The sequence below is a fragment of the Chelonia mydas genome, chromosome 11 (genome assembly GCF_015237465.2).
Source record: "Chelonia mydas isolate rCheMyd1 chromosome 11, rCheMyd1.pri.v2, whole genome shotgun sequence".
NCBI lineage: Eukaryota > Metazoa > Chordata > Testudines > Cheloniidae > Chelonia > Chelonia mydas.
This window is the reverse complement of record NC_051251.2, coordinates 35723947-35745378: the sequence shown is the minus strand read 5'-3', so window position 1 is coordinate 35745378 and position 21432 is coordinate 35723947. Positions and strand designations below refer to the sequence as shown.

General features: G+C 40.3%; 1 protein-coding gene across 2 annotated transcripts in view; it reads left to right on the top strand.

The window, feature by feature from the left end:
- Nucleotides 1-15194: 15194 nt before the first annotated feature.
- LOC102941549 (sodium channel protein type 2 subunit alpha) overlaps nt 15195-21432 on the top strand; it is a 111965-nt gene continuing 105727 nt past the window's right edge. For both annotated transcript variants that reach the window (XM_043525370.1, XM_027818996.3), the window contains exon 1: nt 15195-15427. The gene's annotated coding sequence lies outside the window, so the exon portion shown is untranslated. The remainder of the gene's footprint in view (nt 15428-21432) is intronic.

Sequence of the window (21432 nt, the reverse complement as noted above, 5' to 3'; positions counted from 1 at the left end):
TAGACTTCTTGTCTCCTGGGTTTCATCTGGAAATGATTTTCAAGACGGGGACTGAAATAAAAAGGAGGGACAAATAGCCCAATGCACCTCCCCTCTCTCTCCCTGCCCATCACATTCACTGCACCTGAAGAGACAAAGGACACAGCTGTTGGACTCTGGGGGAGGGTTCCTGACCCAAAGAGTTCAGTCAGTAAGACTGCTGAAAGCATGTGGTGAGAAAACTTTGCTTTGAATCTAATATAGTTAGTCACAGGTAAGAATTTAATTTTTATTTTTCTTGTAACCATTTCTGACTTTTTTGCATCATTATTTTTACTCACTTAAAATCTTTGTAGTTAATTTGTCTTATTTTTTATCTAATCCAGTGTGTTCAAGTTGAAGTGTCTGCTTAACTCCATCTGGGGTAACAAGTTGTTGTGTGCATATTATTCCCTTAAAGGAATGGCTTAATATATGTGTCCTGTCCAGGAGAGGACTGGGCAATACAGGACATATGTTACTGAGGGAAAATCTTTGACTGGGAGTGTTTTGGGGTAATTTTTAAGGCTGTAAGAGCCAAGATGTGGCCAGCTGGCTGCAGCACCCACAAAGAGACACAGTGGGGAGTGACTTACATGTGGGAGGCTGTTTGTGAGCAGTCCAGGCTGGAGCCTACAGCAGCAAGGCATTGTGAAGGGCATCCTGGGTTACAGGGCAAGGGTGACACGACTACATGTTAGTCTGGATTGTACCCTGGTATGTCACACACACTCAGTCCTCCTCAGTCAGAGTCAATGCTTTCATGATGCCATGAAGGGTACAGTCCAGTGTTACGATGATTAATTTGACAGTTTTGAAATTCACAGTGGTGTGAAACAGGGATGTGTTCTGGTACCTACGCTCTTCAGTATATCCTTCTCTTTGCTGCTTTGTCATCTAGCACTGAGCATGTACCATCTCTATACAAGATCCGATGTAAAACTCTTCAGCAGTGCATGTCTAACAGCAAAAGGCAAAGTCAAACACCTGCTTCTTTTCACTGATGATGCAGTGCTCATTGCACATAGTGAAGACAAGTTACAGCAACTTTGCAATAGCTTTATACCCCCTTATGATGAATTTGGACTAACCATCTGTGATGGAGTGTCTACCCACACAAGGCCTGAAGGGGTAAATTAAGCCTATTAACCTACAGGCTGCACCTGGAGGAAAACCAGGGCATGCTAAAGTCTAATTTGCTGTTGAAGTTCAGCTGGGGAAGGAACTAGGTTAGGCTTATAAATCCAGGAAGCTGGCAACAGTGATGGGGTTGCAGTCGGGATGTGTGTTTGAGGCTAGGGGTTCAGTAGTCTACAGTTACTCACTGTGAGGAGGGAGTTTGAGCTGGTACACCCAGAGATGGGGGGGAAGAACCAGAAGGTGTAGGAATGAGTCCAAGGAAGGAGCAACAGGATGGTTGCCAGATATAGAGTTCCTGGATTGGAAACCAGAGTAGTGGGTGGGCCCAGGTTCTCCTACTTGCCACTGGAGAAGTAGCACTATCAGGGCCGTGCTAGAGAAGACTGTCTGAGACCATTTGTGCAGAAGGACTTTGGTATCTGTGATGGGGTTAATGGAAGCCAGATGAGCCAATTAACCTAGTAGATTTAAAACAGAGGAAAGCCCTAATTAGAAGAACAGGATCACCTGTGCAGGAAAAGGTGGAGCCTGCATAAAGCCAGTTAGTTGGCTACAGACAGCAGCTGCTACTGGGAAAGGTTGTAGGGAAGAAGGCTGCAGTCACTCCCTGAATGGAGGGAGCTGATAGGCTGGAAGACCCAGAAAGGGGGGAAGCCAATGAGGGAAACAGAAGCAAGAAGCAGGATAGTACCTTGGCTACTTGTTACAGAGCCCCAGGGCTGGACCCCAGTGTAGAGGATGGGCCTGGGTTCCCCTAGCAGCCACTGGGAAGTGGCAAGAGCATTGGAGATGCCAGCCAGACATCAGGTCTGGAAAGACTGAATATTTTGGAAGGGGAGGACTTTAGTCACAGAGAGGAAGCCATAGACCCGGGAGTGAGTGGGACAGCAGAGCAAGACAAGATGGGAGAATATAACACCAGAGGAGAGCAGAGAATAGCCAGCAGGAAGTGCTGCTTGCAGTGGGCGGACCCCATGACAGCACCCCAGAAGGTGGAAACATGCTGAGTGACTGGGCCAGAGGGTTGAGTCATAGAGAGGAGGCAGCAGCTGCTGGAGCACAGGTGGCAAAAGAGACAGAGCATACAAGGAGTGCAACTGGAGGAAGGGTCATCAGCACTCCCCCCCAAAGCTAATCTCCAGCATGGAAAGGAGGGGGCACTACCTGTGGTGAGTAGAGTGTCCCTCACACCATCACTCTAAAAGAAGTGAATGACTAAGGCACAAGGTGTGTTGACTGAACAGAAATTTTAATAGCTAGCACCATGCTAGAAGTTGTGCACAAGTTCTGCTATTTAGGATCAATTGTATCAGATAAAGTAGTCATCTACAGAGAAGTTAATTTGAGCATCATAAAGGCAGCCACCACATTTGGCCAGCTGACCAAGTGTCTGTGGGATAACAGGAAACTGACATTTAAGACCAAGATATGAGCCTATCAAACATGCATTTTGAGCACACTGCTGTTTGGTGGCAAGACCTGGACCACCTACAGCAGGCATGAGAGAAGGCTAAACCATTCCACATCCGCTGTCTTCACTGTATTCTAAATATCAAGTGGGAAACCAAAGTTCCTGACAATGAAATACGAAAGCAAAATCAAGTCTAATCACTATTCTCAGACTCAGAGGCCTCCATTGGCTTGCCCCAGATGGACAATAGATGCATTCCAAAGGATGTCCTCTATGGAGAACTTGCAGAATCTCCAAATCCACTGGTCAAACTAGGCTCAGGTTTAAGGACACTTGCAAGAGGGACTTGAAAACTTTCAACATTGACGCTGCAGGCTGGGAAGATGCATCTAAAATTGGATGGGTACATTGCACCAGAGCATCAAAGAAGCTGAAGAGAAGTGGTTGAGATCATGGAGAGAAAAGTGTAGCAGGCCACAAATGCTAGTAGTACACAAGCTTCATCTTCTGACCCTTTGCTTTATGCATGCATTATCTGCAACAATGAATGTCACTTGAGAATTGGACTTTAGTCACTTGCAATGCTGCAGCATGACATAGTAACTGAACTGCTTTGGGGTTGCATTGTCGTCTTTGGAGATAGAGAGTTGCCATTCAATTCAGCAACATGTATACATAAGGCATTCCATGAATACCCAGGAGACCATGCCTGTGGGTGAAGATATAAGGCCATTTCTTCATCCCCACCACTTACATGAACTGAAAACTGTCAAGGGTAAGATTTTTTTGTTGGCAGATTAGATTTCACTTTCCTCCTTTGTTACATGAAAGAATACTGTCATCACCCTGAAATGCAGTTCAGGAAGTGTTTTGTTGCTATTGTCAAATTTATAAAAAAGGGAAAGGTTATGAGTATGTTTATGACACCTAAGATAGGAAACTAGAGATATAATTTTGTCCAGCATTCTTGAGCCATTTTATAACTGTACAATGTATCACCATTAAAGAATTCTAAAAATGATATCCCTGCAGTCTTCTAGAATTAATTTTTATGGCTGCACCTAAAAAAAGGGAGAGTTCCTTTTACCTTTAGTAGTTTACTTCCTTATTTATAAGGAGTGCTGTCCTGGGTGCTGAACTACGGCTCTGCCTGCACAGAGGACTTTTTTAATGCAAGAAATGCTTCTAAGTACATTGTGTTTGTCACATTAAGTACAATTTTTTCTTCAGGTCTAGATAGCTAAACCAGAATAAACAAATCCTCTAGCTTCTAATAACATAGGCCTAAAGCATCAGTCTTGGATGTCTATATTCTAATTAAGTCAGTTATTGACCGCAGTTTTCACAAAATAATCACTTTCACACAAGCCATATTTCATTGAAATCTATAATAGGCCAGATGGGTATTGAATCCCTATTTCACAAAGTGGGTAAAAATCTACTAGCTTTCTTTGAACCCAACAATAAGACAAGTTTAATCAATTCTTAAAAACTTAACAGAAGTTAGAGATGGAAAAGACTCACCGAAGACACATTTATAAATGAATGCATTTATTGATGTGGGAACAGCAGTATATAATTTCTTTTAGTCTTTTTCTCTTGCCCATTTCTGAAATTTTCGCTTTAGTTGAAATTTTCTAGCATTGGTCTCTGCCTAAATGCAAACTACAGATCTGATGGCATGTTCTGACTGCCTTGTACCACTCAAATGATGAAAATCTTTAAGCTAGTTTTGTGGCTGCTTTGTGTCAATGGAGTGATCCAAGACTGACAATGTATCCATGACTTTGGTGCAAATATTTTCACTGTTTTATGAGTGTGATGGAAGTAAAATATATACCCTTCTTTTAAAAAAATGCAAAAATTATGCCAGTATTTGTTTTAATCTATCCCTTTTCAGGGAAGCCCTTAAGTGCTGAAGTCATGTTGAAGTCTTTGTCTACGTGTGGAATGCCCTCCTTACTTGGTCCACCATACCTCATTTAAACCCATCCTGAAAACTCAGCTCTTCCCAAAGCCCACAATAAGTGAGTCAATAATTGTTTCACAACTTTAAAAAAAACAAAACAAAACATTGGATCACCACACCAAGCCTAAGCTGTGTAACTGCATTATTGAAATTCTGTAACCCTCATCCTTCTGCGCACTTTCCTGCTTTTTGTCACTTGCATTTATGTCAGATGAAATTTACAGTGGAATCTCTTTCAGAAAGTAATCATGTGTTTGTGTTCTGTGAAGAGCATGATACAATTTTGGAAACTACAAACTGACATCATAAAAAGAAAAGGAGTACTTGTGGCACCATAGAGACTAACAAATTTATTTGAGCATAAGCATCCGATGAAGTGAGCTGCTCCTCACGAAAGCTTATGCTCAAATAAATTTGTTAGTCTCTAAGGTGCCACAAGTACTCCTTTTTCTTTTTGTGAATACAGACTAACACGGCTGCTACTCTGAAACCTGACATAATAAAAACACAAGTAACTTCCACAAATATGCAGTCTTTTAAAAACTTTACATATGGGCAACAAACTTCACTTCATAATGGCTACACACTTTCCAAGTTACAACAACCAAATAATGTGAGAAAATAAAAACAAAACAGCTCTGCTAGAAGGAGAGAAGCAAAAGGCATTGTGATAGCTTTGAGAGATTTACTAAAATTTGTTAGCTAATACTAAATCTAATAATGCTCTCCCCAGAACACCTGCAAGCAATTGAGTTTTCATGATTTAATTTACCAGATTAATAATAATCAGTTTGGATGAAAATGTCCTTTGAACAAATTATTTTCTGATTCTTATTGGTTAAGTGTCTTGAATTTGGGATAGCTAGAAGAATCTTTCTGCTCATTCAAGCATGCTGGTAGAACTAGTATACACTAGAAATATCTCTTTGCATCTCAGAGCATGGCTAACAGTCATCTACATATAAAATAACCTATTAAATCATGCAAAAACATTTACCCAAAAGAGATGGAGCAAAAGGTCAGACTCCGGCTTCCATGGAAGAAGAGGTATGGTTTGTGGATTTAAAAATATTTACTTTGTATATTTTGACATGTAATGTTGATAATTTGTGTTAACAGCTTTAAATTTTGAATCTCAGTGTCAACTATTAAATTGCCTGAGACCCTCTGTTTCCTCCAACTCTGAAAATTCAAATTGATAAATATCAAATTTTAAAAACAAATACCATTATCCACTGAATATATTGTCAAGCCTATACACAGATCATCAAGTGTAAGGAGCAGTATGCCTCTAGCTTCTATAGTCAGTGGATTTGTCTGCACTTGCCTTTTACACGCTTCAAATAACTTACAGCATTCAGAACCTTTATCTTATTTTTTCAACTGTGCACCTGTCCAAGCCCATAAACAAATACTGAAACCCTAGACCTGATTCTCTGGAGTGCTAGAGCTGCTTTGTGCCTCTCCACCAGTACAAAGTAATCCCAAAGCTAGAGTATTCAGCCACTGGGGAAATTCCTCCTGCCTAGGGGAATCCTTGGGTTATATAACTGCCATAGTAGGTCCTACACCATCCCCCTTCTGCCCTCTGCTGTAGGGATGTGGTCAGGGCATGTGTGTCCCTGCTGATCTGGTCCCTTGTTGGCATCCAGCACCTGTCAGACTGGTCTCACTTACATGTTGGAATGAACTGTTGCCCAGCAGCTTAAAGTTACTTTTAGCCACCTGCCCCCATCTCCCCATATATGATAAATAGATCAGCATGTGTGGGGAATCTAGCCATAGTACCTCTTTTATTTTGGGGTTGAAACATTTTGCTTATGTTAGTTAAGTGGACTAGCTGGTGTGCAAGGCACTTTCATGTGAGTGTTTCAAGAGCTAGAGCCAAATTCAGCTCTTCAATCCTGAGCTGACAGCAGTTGTGGGAAACAAAAACAAACAAACAATGTGCCCAGCTCATGGACAGGACAGAGCTATTAGCAACAAGCCATTGAATGTGCTTTTTGCAAATGTAAAATGTGGTATTTTTAAGAAAGAAAAGAATGTAAATGTTACTGAACACAATATTCTGGGATTTATTGGAGGGTGTCCATACGAATTGAGCAGAGACAAATCAGCTGATGAAAGGAGTATAACTTGATGGAATAACTCATAGGAAAAAAAACAAAAAAGCCACAGTTCCAGTTAGCAAGGCCTTCTCCTGAAGGCATGGTGTTTATAACACACTAACACAAGAGTAAACCAAAACTTCCCTAGTTTGGGATCTACCGTAATCCTATGATTCTGGATGTGCAGCTTTATTTTCCCAAAGGCATCCTCCCTGCTCTGTTTCCCAAACAGACAACACTAATCTTTAGTTGAAGCTAGACAAATTCAAACTGGAAATAGTGAAAAATTTTAACAGTGAGGTAGTTAACCATTGGTACAATTTACCAAACGAAAAGGGAAATGTATACTTACTTGAAAATCTGCTTTCTTCATGCAATAAGGGTCACAGATCTGCTACAATGGTACTCCAGCCTGTCTGCAATGTGGAGGCAGAACCAGACTGGTCAGTCACTGGCAACAGGGAAATGTTCTTAAAGTTCCCACCAGATTTTTTCCTTCCACAGTGGCTGGTTGCTCAAGCGGATCTGCCTGTTGCAGAGCTTTTCTGAGGGAAATGTCAGATTTTATTTCAAATAGTTTGACTAACAATTCAGTTCAACAGTGTGTCTGATTCCCAGCTGCATCCCAGAGTGCTGTTTAATTTTTGGGGAGATTATCCCCTGAGCTCCTCTTCCCCTTCTGAGGCATCTGTGATGGCTGCTGTCCCTCTGGCCTACAGAGAGGGAGATAGGCTGAGAAAAGCCAGAGGCAAAAGTTAACGTCTCTGTTTTCTGCTCCCTCTTCTTACTGAGTGTCTCACTTGTCTGGCTCTGTGGGCAATACTGTTGCCCTGACAGTCCTGTCTGGGGGAGGGGGGGTCACCTCAGCTGTCTTCCCTGGGCAGGAAAGGAACCAGGTATGATTTAAGAGGCTGGTTCTCTTAAGCAATATGCAACCTAGGCCGGGGGCTTTACCCCCCATTCCACTCCCTCTGGCAGGAAAGAGGTAAGCAGGATTGGGAAGATCTAGCAATCCACCCTCCTTCATGTCCATGCAGGAAGCAAAGCCAGAAGGGTAGCATGCCTGATGGATGATCATGCCAAAGTCCCTGTATCCCAAACCAGCAGTGGAAATTATGCTGGCCGTCTCTGCTACATGTCAGCTATCACAACTTTTTTTTTTTAAATTACTCTTCCCTGGTACCAAAAAATAGTTGTTTGCGGTGTGCATTAGCCTATGTCCGAGTTTACAACACATTGGCCAGTATTTCACTTCAACCTTAAGATAAAATGGGAGGAAAAAAAGAAAACTTGCGTTGATTAAAGAAAAGCTACTGCCTGGAATATTTTCTAATCGGAATATTTTCTAATCTAAATTTCTATATTTTCAAAATCCAAAAGCCAGTTACTCCATTCTTGGCTACCTAATGCTTGAATTGTTGATGCCACTTTTAGTTTTCCTGTCATGCTGATGCAGTGAATATAGAGCAAAAAAAGATGGTGTAGATTTGCTGAATAATCCCCTTGTTGCTTCCCTCTTCAGAATGGGAACTCCTACCTTGCCCAGCAACAGCAGATTGTATTTGCTTCTACTTAGACTTCCATGATGAAACACTACATACTAGTGCCAGTCTTGTCTCATATGCACTGTACAAATAGTTTGATTCTGTCCTTACAGATCAAGGTCGGCTAGACAATCAAGCCCATACACCACACGTATTTCAGTGCCAGAGCTAAAAATGCACTTTATTTTTAAGATGCTATTTTAAAGATGTATCTTTGTATTCTGGGGTTTTAACACTTTTAGCTACTCATCTGCTTCTACACCTTTCCTTCTTTCAATACAGGACAATGCATTAAGTACGCATTAATGTTTCTCATGAAAAAGCTACTCAAGGCAATTAACATTTTCTATATCCATATTATTCATGGCTAAAGGCGGGCCAAGGAAAGGTCATTTTTCTTTTATGAGACCAGAGGTGATTAGTAGTGTTCGAGTATTCATTCTCTCTCTTTTGGAGAAGTACTTATGCAAGATTTAATGGTAAAGATACTATTTTCTATGCAGATAACTGTTAGAAATTTCTCTGCATCTCACAGCATGGCTAATAGAAACTAGCTCTGTGAGCATGCTTGAGTAAGCAGAGCAATTCCTTTTCTAGCCATCACAGCTTTAAGATACTTTACAAATAAATAAATTGTAACTTGAGGTCTGCTTAACAAAACATCTCCATCCAAGTGATTATTACTGTTAATCTGACCAATTAAACTGCATGATTCAGTGGTAATAAATGAAATGGAAGCATATGAATGGAACCTATTTGTTTATAAGTGTCCTGGGAGAGGATTATTAGATTCTGTGACTAGCTTGAGAGTACTACTGCAATTGTTGCTATTGCGTTGTTTGCTACATTTGTTCATTTCTTAAAATCTTTATCTGTCTTAAATTACATAGTATTTTGCAAATTGTTCGCTTGTTGTTTGTTTCTATTTGTCTGTCTTGTCTTTTAGATGGTAAATTCTTTGGGACATGGACTGTCTTCTTTCAACATTTGTACAGTGCCTAGCACAATAGGGTGAATGCTATAAAAATATAAACAACGATACATCTATGACTTCCATCTCCACAGTATGAGTGACTAACACTAATAAATGTACCCTCACAGTATACCCTGGAATATTATCATTGCCATTTCACAGATGAAGAATGGAAGTACATGATTTGCCCTAAGTCACACAAGAAGTCTGCAACAGAGCAATGAATTGAACCCAGCTTGTCCGAGTCATGGTCCAGTGCCTGAACCATAAGACCATCCCTCCTCCCAGTTCTCTTTCTTATTAAGCATATAAAATGTCTAATCCTTTTTTTGGACTCCTACTATAAACTCTTGGCCTTAGTGAGATCCAGCAATGAGTTCTACAGGTAAATTATAGGTTGTGCAAAAAAGTGTTTCCTTTGATCAATTTTAAATTTGTTACCTTTTGAAACACTATTATGGCATTCCTAAATAGACTTCATGTTGGATAATGAGAATATATCTAGGTTGGATTAGGCAGGATAAAAATGTTATAAGGGATATAAATCTTATGCTTCAGGGCATAAGATAACCATTAACTGAAAGGGATTAGAAAGAACCTTCTTCTGTGGACAGGTTATCCCATAATTATCTATCACTGCATTTCTTCCAGTACTGAAGCATCTGATACTGGCTACTTAAAATGGGGTGCACTCATCACTCTGGCACCTCCTGCTGGCTGTTCTGGGAATTAGCTCTGCATGTTAGCGTACCCTCTTCAGGTGGTGCCTCATCACCATCACACCTACTCTGGGACCCACATTTCTCCAAAGACCACAGCATCATCTTCAGCAACACAGCCCTCTGGCCGTGCCACACTGTACTCCCCCCTTCCAGGAGACCTGCAGTTCACTGTTCAGCCACTTCCCTTATTGGCTACTGCAGCAAATTGTCTGGCCATTTCCTCATGGCCCCAGCATCCTCTTTGCCCTTGCCTCAGCCTCCAAACCCCAGCATCTAGCCAGAAGTTGTCTCTTGCTCCCCTGGTTCCTGCTCACAGGACTACTCTGGCCAGGGTGCTGGCAGTTCTCTCATCCCTTCAGAGAGACACTCCTTCCTCCATGGGCTCCCAGCAGAGAAGTGCCTTCCTCTGCCCTGCAGCAGCCTTTTTACATGGGCCTGCTTGGCCCTGATTGGCTGCCTCTGGAGCAACCTCCCGAGAACTCCTTTTAACCTCTTTTCTGCCAGTGAGGGGCAGCTGCCCCATCATAACACTGCTAGAAACAGAATACTGGACTAGACGGACCATTGGTCTGACCTGGTATAACAATTTCTAAGTTATTTTATTTATTTATATTATATATTTGTAGTTATAGTGAAGTTGGTATACCCACTATAAGCAGTGATTGTTTTGAATAACTCAGCATTCTCAGATGTCACAATGGATAGTGATTACTTTACCTTATGATTCTGGGGGGCGGGATTTCAAAGGAATCTGATACATTTACATTTTATTTTGTGAAATAGGACAAAGAAGGCACAGATTTCTCCTACTACAAAGTCTCATTAAATTATCATGAAATGTGGTTAACATGGGAGAGATCAGATTGTAAAAAGGATCGGTATTACTGGGTGCACAGAATAGGCCGATTAAAGTAAAAGCTGAAGACTAGGCTGACATGACCTAGGGCCTATTGATGGCTCTTATTTAAGTTTTCTACTGTTGCCATCTTTCTGATAACTAAATGAACGTAGGAAAATATCACTAGGCATCCACAGTATTCTGAGGGAGAATGAAGCAATTAGAACACAGTTCAAACTTCTATAGTTTTATTGCTGTTATTCTAGGCTACCTGAATAAGTGTAAAGTCTGAATTTGGAGTTCAGCACTTAAGCACACTGTTTTTAGTTTAATTAAAGTCTTTGAGCCTGATTCTTACTCCTTCCTAGTGAAAACCCAGGGTAACCCCACTTTAGTCAATAGAATTACACTGTGACTGATATCAGTATTAGGCCACTTATCTCTCGATAGCTTTTCTATAGAAGGACAGTAAGGGTATAGCTGGTATTTAATAACATGATTACTGAAATAATTTTGGATTATTTTAAAAGTTGACAATTAGTAAAAGTAAAGAGTAATGTGAGCCTAAATACACAACAATATTGTGATATTTATACTGTATATGCCTTGAAGGATGTAACTTTTCAGACACCATGCTCAGTGACCAATTAAGTTATAGAAGCAGGCTGGGGTTTGAGGTTCCTATTAAATCCTTACACTTAAATTATTGTAATATTTACTGATGTTTGGATTACTAGTACAGAAGGGTATGAGAAGGAGATATATTTTATAGCCTTTTTTTTTTTTTACCCCAACAGGTCCGTTGCAATCATGTTATAGCCCTTAGCAGTCTGCTAAATTTCTGATTTACCTTCTCCCCAGAACTTGAAGATTCTGCATAAACTGCCTCCAATTTTCCAATGAGGAAAAGTGGTTGAATTTCTTTTTCAAGACAGTCATTGACCTTTCTTAATATGTCAAAGGGGATACTTCACTGAGTGTGTTGCCTTCGCAACACTGTGGTTTTACCAACCTTAATGACTGTGCTAAGAATAAAAAAAAAACAGGATTCTCACATGGTAGTGTAGATTGTTATCCCTAGGTCACCAAACAAACCCCCTTGCCATGTGACTTTACAACGGTAACACTGAGACAAGATTTATAAAATACCAACATTTATGAACCCTCTCCTTCCTCACTGTAGGAAGAAAAAAAGGAGACAAACCAAAGGTAGCAAAAGAATGCTAATAAAGATATCCTACCAATCAATGTTTAATTTGGATTAAGCCAGTAGAAATTGGATAAGATGCATTTCTTTCAGATGCTCTGAGCAGAATATTCAGTAAGATAGAGGGAAAAGATAAAAGAAGGGGTTTAAGGAGTCCAGGGAGTCTATGCTACATAGGCTGTTGTCTTTAAATACAAGTTTGCCACTGTCAGAAGACAGGATACTGGGCTAGATGGACCACTGGTTTGACCCAATATGGCCATTCTTATGTTCTTAAGATTGATGATCTGCAAGGATTTGGCAACGTATTTCTGTTCATAACTGTGCATTAGATGTTCGTAAAAGAAATTAAAGGAAAATTATCCAGTGTAAGAAAGATAGGTATAAAACCTTAGTTATGCAACTGCTCAATTGATTATCCACACCAGCTTTCCTAGGATTCTTTTAATTTTGATTGCTTAACTAAAGAAAAGATCTTGAGAGTTGAATTTAGTTTTACTGAATATCCTTAACAATGGCAACTAGTAGTGTAGAAAGGTAACAGAGGCTCCACTGATATACTGCTTGGCGGTCCGTTACAGCCACCCAAGATCCGACTTGGATATTGGCAGAAATCTCTTTAATATTTTTAATTAAATAAACACGACTGGGAATTGTGTGATTATGGGAGACTTCAACTTCCCAGATATAGATTGGAGGACAAATGCTGCTATTAATGATAGGGCCCAGATATTCCTGGATGTGCTAGTCAACAGATTTCTTCACTAAATAGTTACTGAACTAACAAGAGGTGATGCCATTTTAGATTTAATATTGGTAAGTAGCAAGGATCTCAGAGAAGAGCTGCTTGTAGAGCAGGAGTGGGAAAACCTTTTGGCCCGCGGGCCACATTGGGGTATGGAAATTGTATGGGGGGCCATGAATGCTCAGGAAATTGGGGATAGGGTTGCAGGAGAGAGTGAGGGCTCCAGATGGGGGTGGAGCCAGAAATGAGGAGTTCAGAGTGTGGGAGGGGGCTCCGGGTTGGGGTGCGGGTGAGGGCTCTTGGGTGGGGCCAGCAATGAGGGATTTGGGGTGCAGGAGGGTGCTCTGGGCTGGGACCAAGGGGTTAGGAGGGTGGGAGGGGGATTAGGGATGGGGCAGGCTGTTGGGGCAGGGGTGGTGAGGGCTCTAATGTAATAGAGGAAGAAAACAAAAATCCCACAAATTATATTAGCCCCAGGATCTGACTAGCACTCCTAACTAACATAAACCCATACATTTTTGACAGACTGTATAGAATGAGTGCAGTTTGAGACCCTTGTACATATGGTCTGTTTTATGTCTGTATGCACCTAGACCTTGAAAAAGGCAGTATGAAACTTTTACCTATGGTAGATAGAAATATAATGTTAAACAATCTTAGTTAACAGTAATTTTACAATAATTTTGATTAGAACTTGTTACAAAACAAGGGCACACACTGTAACTTTGTGACAATCTTTACAGCAATACACAAGCATATACACTGCCTTACTAATGTAGGTATGCAGTTTCAGAAAGTGGTCAACTGACAGATGTGGGTTGTCATCTGTAAAGGTTCGGACTCACCCCGTGGCACCTCCTGCTGGTAGTCGTCGGGAATTAGCTCGTCCAGCCACCGGAGCGCCCTCTGCAGGCCGGTGATCCACTTTACCGCCGGCCGCCGTGTCCCTCCCAGGACCCAGTGCCCATTTCTCTGGGGTGCTGCCCCCCTAGCAGTACCCCCACACTCTCAGGTTCTGGGTCTCCCCACCCAGGGGAACTCTCACCCTCTAACCCCACCCCACCTCAGTCTGGGCTACTGCTACATACTTAGACCCTAGGAGTCACATTGAAATTAATGAGAGACTTGCCTGGATAAGGACATCAGGAATTGCTTCCTTAGGACCTATGCAGCAAGATGCATGCAGGCAAACCCTTGTGCCAGTGCAAAGCCCTGTGAAGTCACGAGATATCCACATAGGTGAGTTGATCTACCTGCATATATTTCTTTGTTGCATCAGGCCTTTCGATACAGCAAAACAAATACCAAGAAAGATGGCAATCAGTATTAACTGTGAAACTACACAACTGTAGGCTTTAGATATAAAAGTTATGTGGGCATCCTCTTCTCTAGAGAGAAGGGGACAGAAACTGGTACTGTCTTTATTTTAGGATCACTGTCAGAAATAAATATGTCTGCCTTTATGACCCTGATTCAAAACAGCCTGTAAGCACTTATACTCTTTGAATATGTTAATAGTCTAATAGAAATCAATAGGATTACTCATATACTTAAAGTTACAGACATTTTAAAGGGCTGTGCTAGACTAGAGTCTATATGGATGGTATAGATTATAGATAATGGATACAACATTATGGACCAGTTCCTTGCTTCTGCAACTGCTGCGTTGTGCTGTTCTGCTGGTGTGATTCAGTTGTAATGCTGGCTTGACGTGCTACGGGATACCCCCAGGACGAGGGAATTTCTGGGTGAATTACAGATGTCATAGCAGCTCCTACCTCATCATTCCTAGCTTCCAGTTTACGGAATGTGACCAGCAGAAAGGGGATGTGGCTCAGGCATCTCTATGCCCTGGTAATTCTCAAGCTGCCTGTATGGCCCATGGGAAGAATAGATAGTTGGGTGTAAGTTAGAGCATGCTTGAGGCTCCTCTAACTTAGGACAGAGACCGATCACTCCCTCACACATCATTCTGTGTCTGTGCTTATATATAATATTAGTAATAACAGTACATATATAAATAGAATAAAAATGATACATAAAATAAAAGATAGGCAAGTGAAATAGAAGGGCAATATGAAAACAAGAGGGGTGACACACATCTGTTTGAATATCCAAGTGTCCACACTGTCTTATTTACATTTTTCTCATTTCTGTATTTTTCTCATTTATGGAAGCAATAACTTTTTGTATCATGAAGTACTTTAAGAAAAGAAATTAGACAATTGCATTTATTTCAAATAAAATAAAAAATTTAAAAATTTTAAAACATGATTAGGCAGTATTGTGCTTGTATTCAGTCATCTATCTTGTTTTGTTTGTTTATTTCTTGCATGGAGGAGCATAGTTATGTAGGAGTTGAGTCAAGTGTAGGTTGGAAGAAAGAGCTTCACAAATTGATGCTTTACATTTATTCACTCTCTTTGCCAGTAGGTGGAGCTGCCATGTAAGGTGCTGTCTCTCCCCCCTCCCCTTTTCTTTTCTCTCCCCCCACCTCCTCTCCTAATAAGCTGTTTTCTAATATATGTTGGGTACCATAGAGTGAGACTGGGAACAGGAAGCGGAGGCAGAAGCAAAGAGGATTCTGGAAAGGTCTCTGTGTTTTCTTTTCCACTGAGAATGCAGAAATTGTAATTAATTTGCAAACCTTTGCGGGCAGAAATCTGGATAATTTCAGGAGGAAGCATATTATAGTATCATATCATTTTTGGATGCTGGGCTTTGCTGTAATTTGTTGTTCTCTTTTCATCAGGTAAGCTGACAAAACATTTCATTATACACATTACAAATCTGATCAGTGTAACCATTTTCACATTTCAAAATCGTATTGCAGCCTCTGTTTGTTGCTAATGTAAAGCAAAAGAAAGAATGGGGAATTCAAAGCCATTTTGAATTGACTATCTGTGGTGATGGTGTGATTTTTTTTTTTTAAACAGAGTAAAACCTGACATCTGGCCTCTTACTATAAATATGACATTGTGTTGCAATGTCTTCTTTACAAAAACTGATTTTTGTATATTTTCTTATAATCAAGGTATATATTTCATTGACTCATCTGGAGTGTTTTATGTCCCCAGCGGAAGTGATATTGATCTTTAGGAAGAAGAATAAAAATATTGGTGCCCAGCATTTAAAAACATCAGGTTGTCAAATTCTAGAGATCCAGGGATATAGACAGTATGCAAGTAATTTATACTCAGCTTAGACAGGTGATGTTTTAAGAAGCCTAATATAATTTCCTAGGTTTTAAAAGGTGTTTAAGGAAATGTTGTTCTGTACAATTATTTTTCTTGGAATACAGGTTGTATGAGTGTTTATATGGGAGGAGGAGTTTACCAACAGTTAATAAAGCAGAGGCCACATTATTCATGATATAGCAGACATTGTACGGTGTATAACATTAATTCCTTTTCTTAGTATATACTTCTTAAAAGGACTATTAAGAAAGCAATCACAAGAGTTTTTATGTCCCTTCTGTGTTACTACTCCCCATTAAGCTGCTTAAATTCAATATTCTAATTAATAATTCTAGGAGTGAGCCACTAAGGGTAAATGGAGAAAAATATTTCTTAGCAATCACTTTGATAAATGGGATTATTTTTAAATAGCATTTCTACAAATATCTGTGTATAACAATATTATGATGTTCTTTCATTTGGAAATTATTTTCAAAGACAAGCTGTAGAAATCAATAAAACACAGAATTATAAGGAACACTGCTTACAAAACAGGGTCTCACCTTGTATTCCTTGTATACAATAGCACTTTTAGGTTGGTATGTAAAGTACGACTGGATCCCAGATATTGGATAGAGCAGTTTCTGAGGCCTGTGCTTGAAGCAAGTGAGGGTATGGAAGAACTAAGTGTTTGTTTCCACAGTGCCTAGCTCAGTATGGCTGAAGCATCTATGTGTTAACACAATTTAAATAAATAAATACAGGATTTAAAGTATTTAACATGTTTGTGGTTTCTTGTTTGGGTTTGTCAAGGAGAGGATTTAAGAAATCACTTCTTGACACTGACAATCTAGTTAACTGTTGCCCTTTCTCAAAATCTCCATTTTTGAGAAAAGATTGTCCAAAGAAGGTTGTGGAGGAGAAGTGACAATATCTGGAGTTCTCTGCTCTCTCTGTCCCCAGTCACTTTGGTTTTCAGGTTTGGGTATGTTATAGAAAATGTGCTTATATTGTTAGTCATGATTTCTTCCTTTTGATCGTCAAAATTATATGTCCATATTGATTCTCTTAGATCTAACAACTAGATTCAATATTGTTGTCCATGAAATATTGTTGACATTCTAGTGGTCACTAGCAGGAGAAGATAGAGTCACCAAAATGACTCAGTTCATTTCCTTCCTTTTTTTTTTTTTTTTTTGCTGTGGGAAATATTGAACAATAAGTCATCTGTCCTCAGGGCTCTGTCTTCTGGCTTTTCAGAGTCTCATTCAGTCACTATTACAGTTTAACATTCATTTGGGGGATTAGTGACGAAGTGTGGGTTGCATTTTATCAGTGTACAAATGACATTCTGCTCTATATTTCTATTTCTTCTGGCCCATCTGATGGCACTGTGTGACTTACCCTTTCTCTTAGGGAGAATCATAGAACCATAGGACTGGAAGGGACGTCAAGAGGTCTTCTAGTCCAGTCCCTTCCACTCAAGGCAGGACCAAGCATTATCTAGACCAGCAGTTCTCAACCCGTGGCCCAATTAGCACACAGCTCAGCTGTGTGCTAAAGGCCAGCCTGCGTGGTGAGGTCCAGGTTCCTGGCTGACTGGTGTGGTGGGGTCCGGGCTGCTTCAGTTTCAATATAGTACTGACAAGGACTTTTTGGAGAGGAGTTGCAGCTCTCCCTTAGATTTTGCCTGTTCAAACATACAGTAGTAAAGGGGTGACCAGGTCAAGATTGGACAGACACCTTTCAGTTAGAAATCTCTCCAACCCTCTGTTTGTTTATTTTTTAATACTTTTAATAGACTCTCTAATCTATTCTGCCTGAATGCCTCCAATAAATCAACTTGATCTTCCGATAGAGTTGGAAAAGATAGTGAATTCAGACCTCGGAATGGATGTTTTGTAGATACACAGCACCATATAGAAATTTTGAAACTGAATATTTATATCTATTTGTGAGGTAAACAAAGCTTTGGGTTTCCCCCCTCAAATGTTAGTTATGGTATTCAGCTGGGAGAATATCTGCTACAAGTTTTCCTGGTTTTTTAAAAATATTTCTTGACTCCCAATGACTGTTGAAGTCTAAATAAAGTCCATTCATCTTGTGCTATGTGGAGTTTGCTCTCTGCATGTCTTGTATTGAGTAGTTGCTGGAGTTTAGTTGGGATAGGAAAACAGAAGTATTCCAAATCTATGGTTCTTAATGTTTCAGATAATTTTGAGTTTAGATTATTACTTTTGTAAGAAACATAAGCAATACTTTTTCCTGTCATATTGGTTTTTAGTGCTTCCCTTAGACCAACCTATAAAGGAGCTGATGGAATATTGATTTTCAAATAGAGGGTTTTTATTTTTTTTAAAGGAGAGTAAAAATTGTGAATCATGCATTCAGTTATCATCTCTGTGTTCTGTGGTGGCTCATGTTGCAACAAGGCAATGGATACCGGAGCATTATCAGATATTACTCTTGTCTTCACATCTAATGCTGCATGTATCAGAATATAAAGAGATTAGAAAATAATCAAATGCAGAGTATGTGGAGGGTGTGGTTGAGAAGACTGAGCAGTCTTTCCTTAAAGAATTTACTAATCTCCTAATGTTATGTAATCCTCAATTGTAAAGAGAGAATTTAATCTGGGGGGTGAGTCCTGCAGAGTAACTGTACCTGTTTTATCTAAAAATAGAGTTGAGTATTATGTAGCAGTCCCCAGCTAACACTTTGGGACCACTCTCCATCTCCATTAGTTGTACAGTTAGTTTGTAACTGAAGTCAGAATGCTACTTGTTTGAGCCATAGACATTGCTCGACACCAGTGTGGAATTAACTTTCACAAAGAGTATATGACCATCTTCAATTTTTTCTGTGTCTAAAAGTTGAACTCAGAGGGTCAGCTCCTGACCCATGCTGTGGTCTCTTTGGCAATGCCCTGGGAACACAAAGGGGATGCAAAGGTGCCTGAACATGACTGGGGAGAACTGGCTGGGGTGCATTCTGGTGATCCACAACTTGCATAGTAGCCTACTGGCAGCCTTTACAAACTGGCTTAATTTTGAACTGTCTTATGTCTACTCTAAGGGTATGTCTACACTGGGGCTGGAAGGTGTCATCTCCAGCTCACACAGACATACCAGCACTAGCTCGGATTGAGTTAGCGCACTAAAAATAGCAATGTAGCTTCAGTGGTACAAACAGCAGGAAGTCTTAGACTGGATTGTACTTGGAGCAGTTTGTCCCTCCAGCCACATGTGCCACTGTCCCTACACTTCTATTTTTAGTGTGCTTGCTCAATCAGAGCTAGCATGAGGATGTCTGCTTGAATTGCACCTTCCACCTCCAGCGTACACATATCCTCAATTACATAGTGGCTGAAGTCGCCCTAGGAAGCCTTGGGATAATGCAGAGGTGAGGCACCGCCATCTCTGCCATGCCTTGTCTGCACTGAGCAGAGTTCTAGCACAGTTGAGGGTCTGACCCTAAGCTTTTTGGGACATAATATTGATACCCCTAGAATTGTCAGAGACCCCAACCTGTCTCTTCCTTGCAGGAGAAAGGCTGAAGTCTGAAAGAGCAGAATCCACAAGAGGCATAGCTGGGGTAGGACTCCTCAAAGGGGGTGCTTATCCAGGCCATTGTTCCATTGCCTATAGCAATCACTGTTGGGTACTTAATCACAATTAGCTGTCATGTTGCTGATTTGTTTTGGTCCACACTTACAGCAAAGTCCTGGTCAGCATCACTTCAGCTAACTCAGTTGTGCACAACCATATTCAAACACAGTAAAACTGTATAGTGTAGACATGCCCAATGTGGGAGTTTTAACAGGTTGTCTTGAGGACTAAGGAAAACAGATTAAAATCTTGCAAAGTATAAAAACAAGAAATAAAGAAAAACCAGAGCAGAACATTATTTTAAATGTACTTCCAATTAGCTGCATTACAGAGAAACAAGATGCTTAATTCAGCAGCTACATGAGATTAACTATTAAATGCAATTCTGCAATGAAAATTACTTTGAAGTGATCCAGCCCCCATTAAAGTTTCAGTCTGTTCTCTGCAGGACAAAGGGCTCACCATACTCTCAACAAGCTTTATTTTTTGCAGTGACCCATTATTGCAATGTTAAGTGTTAATGGATACAGTGCAGTAGGCTGAAGTTAAAGCCAATGCAGATGTTAGGTTTAATAACTTGTTAATTGGGTAGCAGGTAACTATAAATAGGGAGCACAGTGGATGTGCCAGGGGGTTAAGTGTGGAGGAAGATACCATATGACTGCTTTGCACTCTAACTCAAAATAAAGATTTGCTGAACTTTACTCAGCTTTACTGTAATCTTTGTTACAATTGTTCACCTTCCACTGGTTGCAGGTGGAACTCCTCTATTTTTAGCAGCTTATTTAATGTTTGAATAATTGGCTAATGTATATAACATGCTTTGAAAATTGAAAGTGTTCTATAAGTGCTAAGTATTATTAATTATTACTATTTTATTAGCAGTTTATTAGCATAGTGTCTCTTCCACAGAATTTTTTAACCCTGCAAGAGTCAAGCATCACAATTTTTGCCTACCAGTCCTGAATTTGACTGTTATATCAGATTTCATCCAGTATGCCACTTTGAGGCTATCAGCTAGATTCACCCCAGGGGTAAAGGGATGGGAAAACTGCACCCCAGGGCAGCTGCAACCAATGCAGATTTGTGTTGGTGGATGGCAGGTGGTGATAGGAAAGCCACTCTCCCCTTGGTGAAGATTGTGCTGGGGGAAGGCAGCTCTAAACTTTGTCCTATGGAGCTTTGCCAGTACTGACTCCTCAGAAAATGCACTGTCTCTGTGAATTGACTCATCTGACCTGGCCTTGAAAATGTTTTGCTGAGTTTCTATTGAACCTGAATGGATTTTGTAATTCAGTGCCAAACAAAACAGAACAAGATTAATATCAGTATCAACTACTGTATCTCTGGGGAAATGTAATTCTGGATTAATACTGAATTTAAAATGTCTCCTTTAGCGTGTTTGGTGATCCCATATAATTAAAAATAACAAATAATGACCAAATAAAATACAAAGATGAATTGAAAAGCTTTTAACATGTCAGGAACTCCCCCCCCCCCCCCCACACCTTCGTTTTTCTCTTTTTGACCTTTGGTCACCACAGGTTCCTTTTATTATATCTACAAGTTTTATGCCACAGCAGCTCATTCTCATTCTCTCTGTACTAGTGGGCCCCATTCAGGGGGTGGATTCTGGTATGGACTATTTTGGCAGGAGCATAATCTTTTGAACAAGCTAAGGATTCCCCATCTTCTTCCTCTGTTTCTTCCTGTTAATAAGAACAAGAAAGAAAATAATGACAAAGTCAAAAGAAGTAAGAAAAGAGCCAGAAAGAAATCTTACTCTAAGGAGAAAAACTACTGCACCACAACCTCAGTGGGTGAGGACTGATTTGGATGGTGTAAGTAGACAGTTTAAGCCTAATGACCCATCCTAGATTGACACATTGTTAAGGTTTCCAAGGCCTTAGAACCCGAGGAAGATATATCTAACCCCTGATCAGCTGCTGTGAAGAGGAATCCCCTTGAAATGA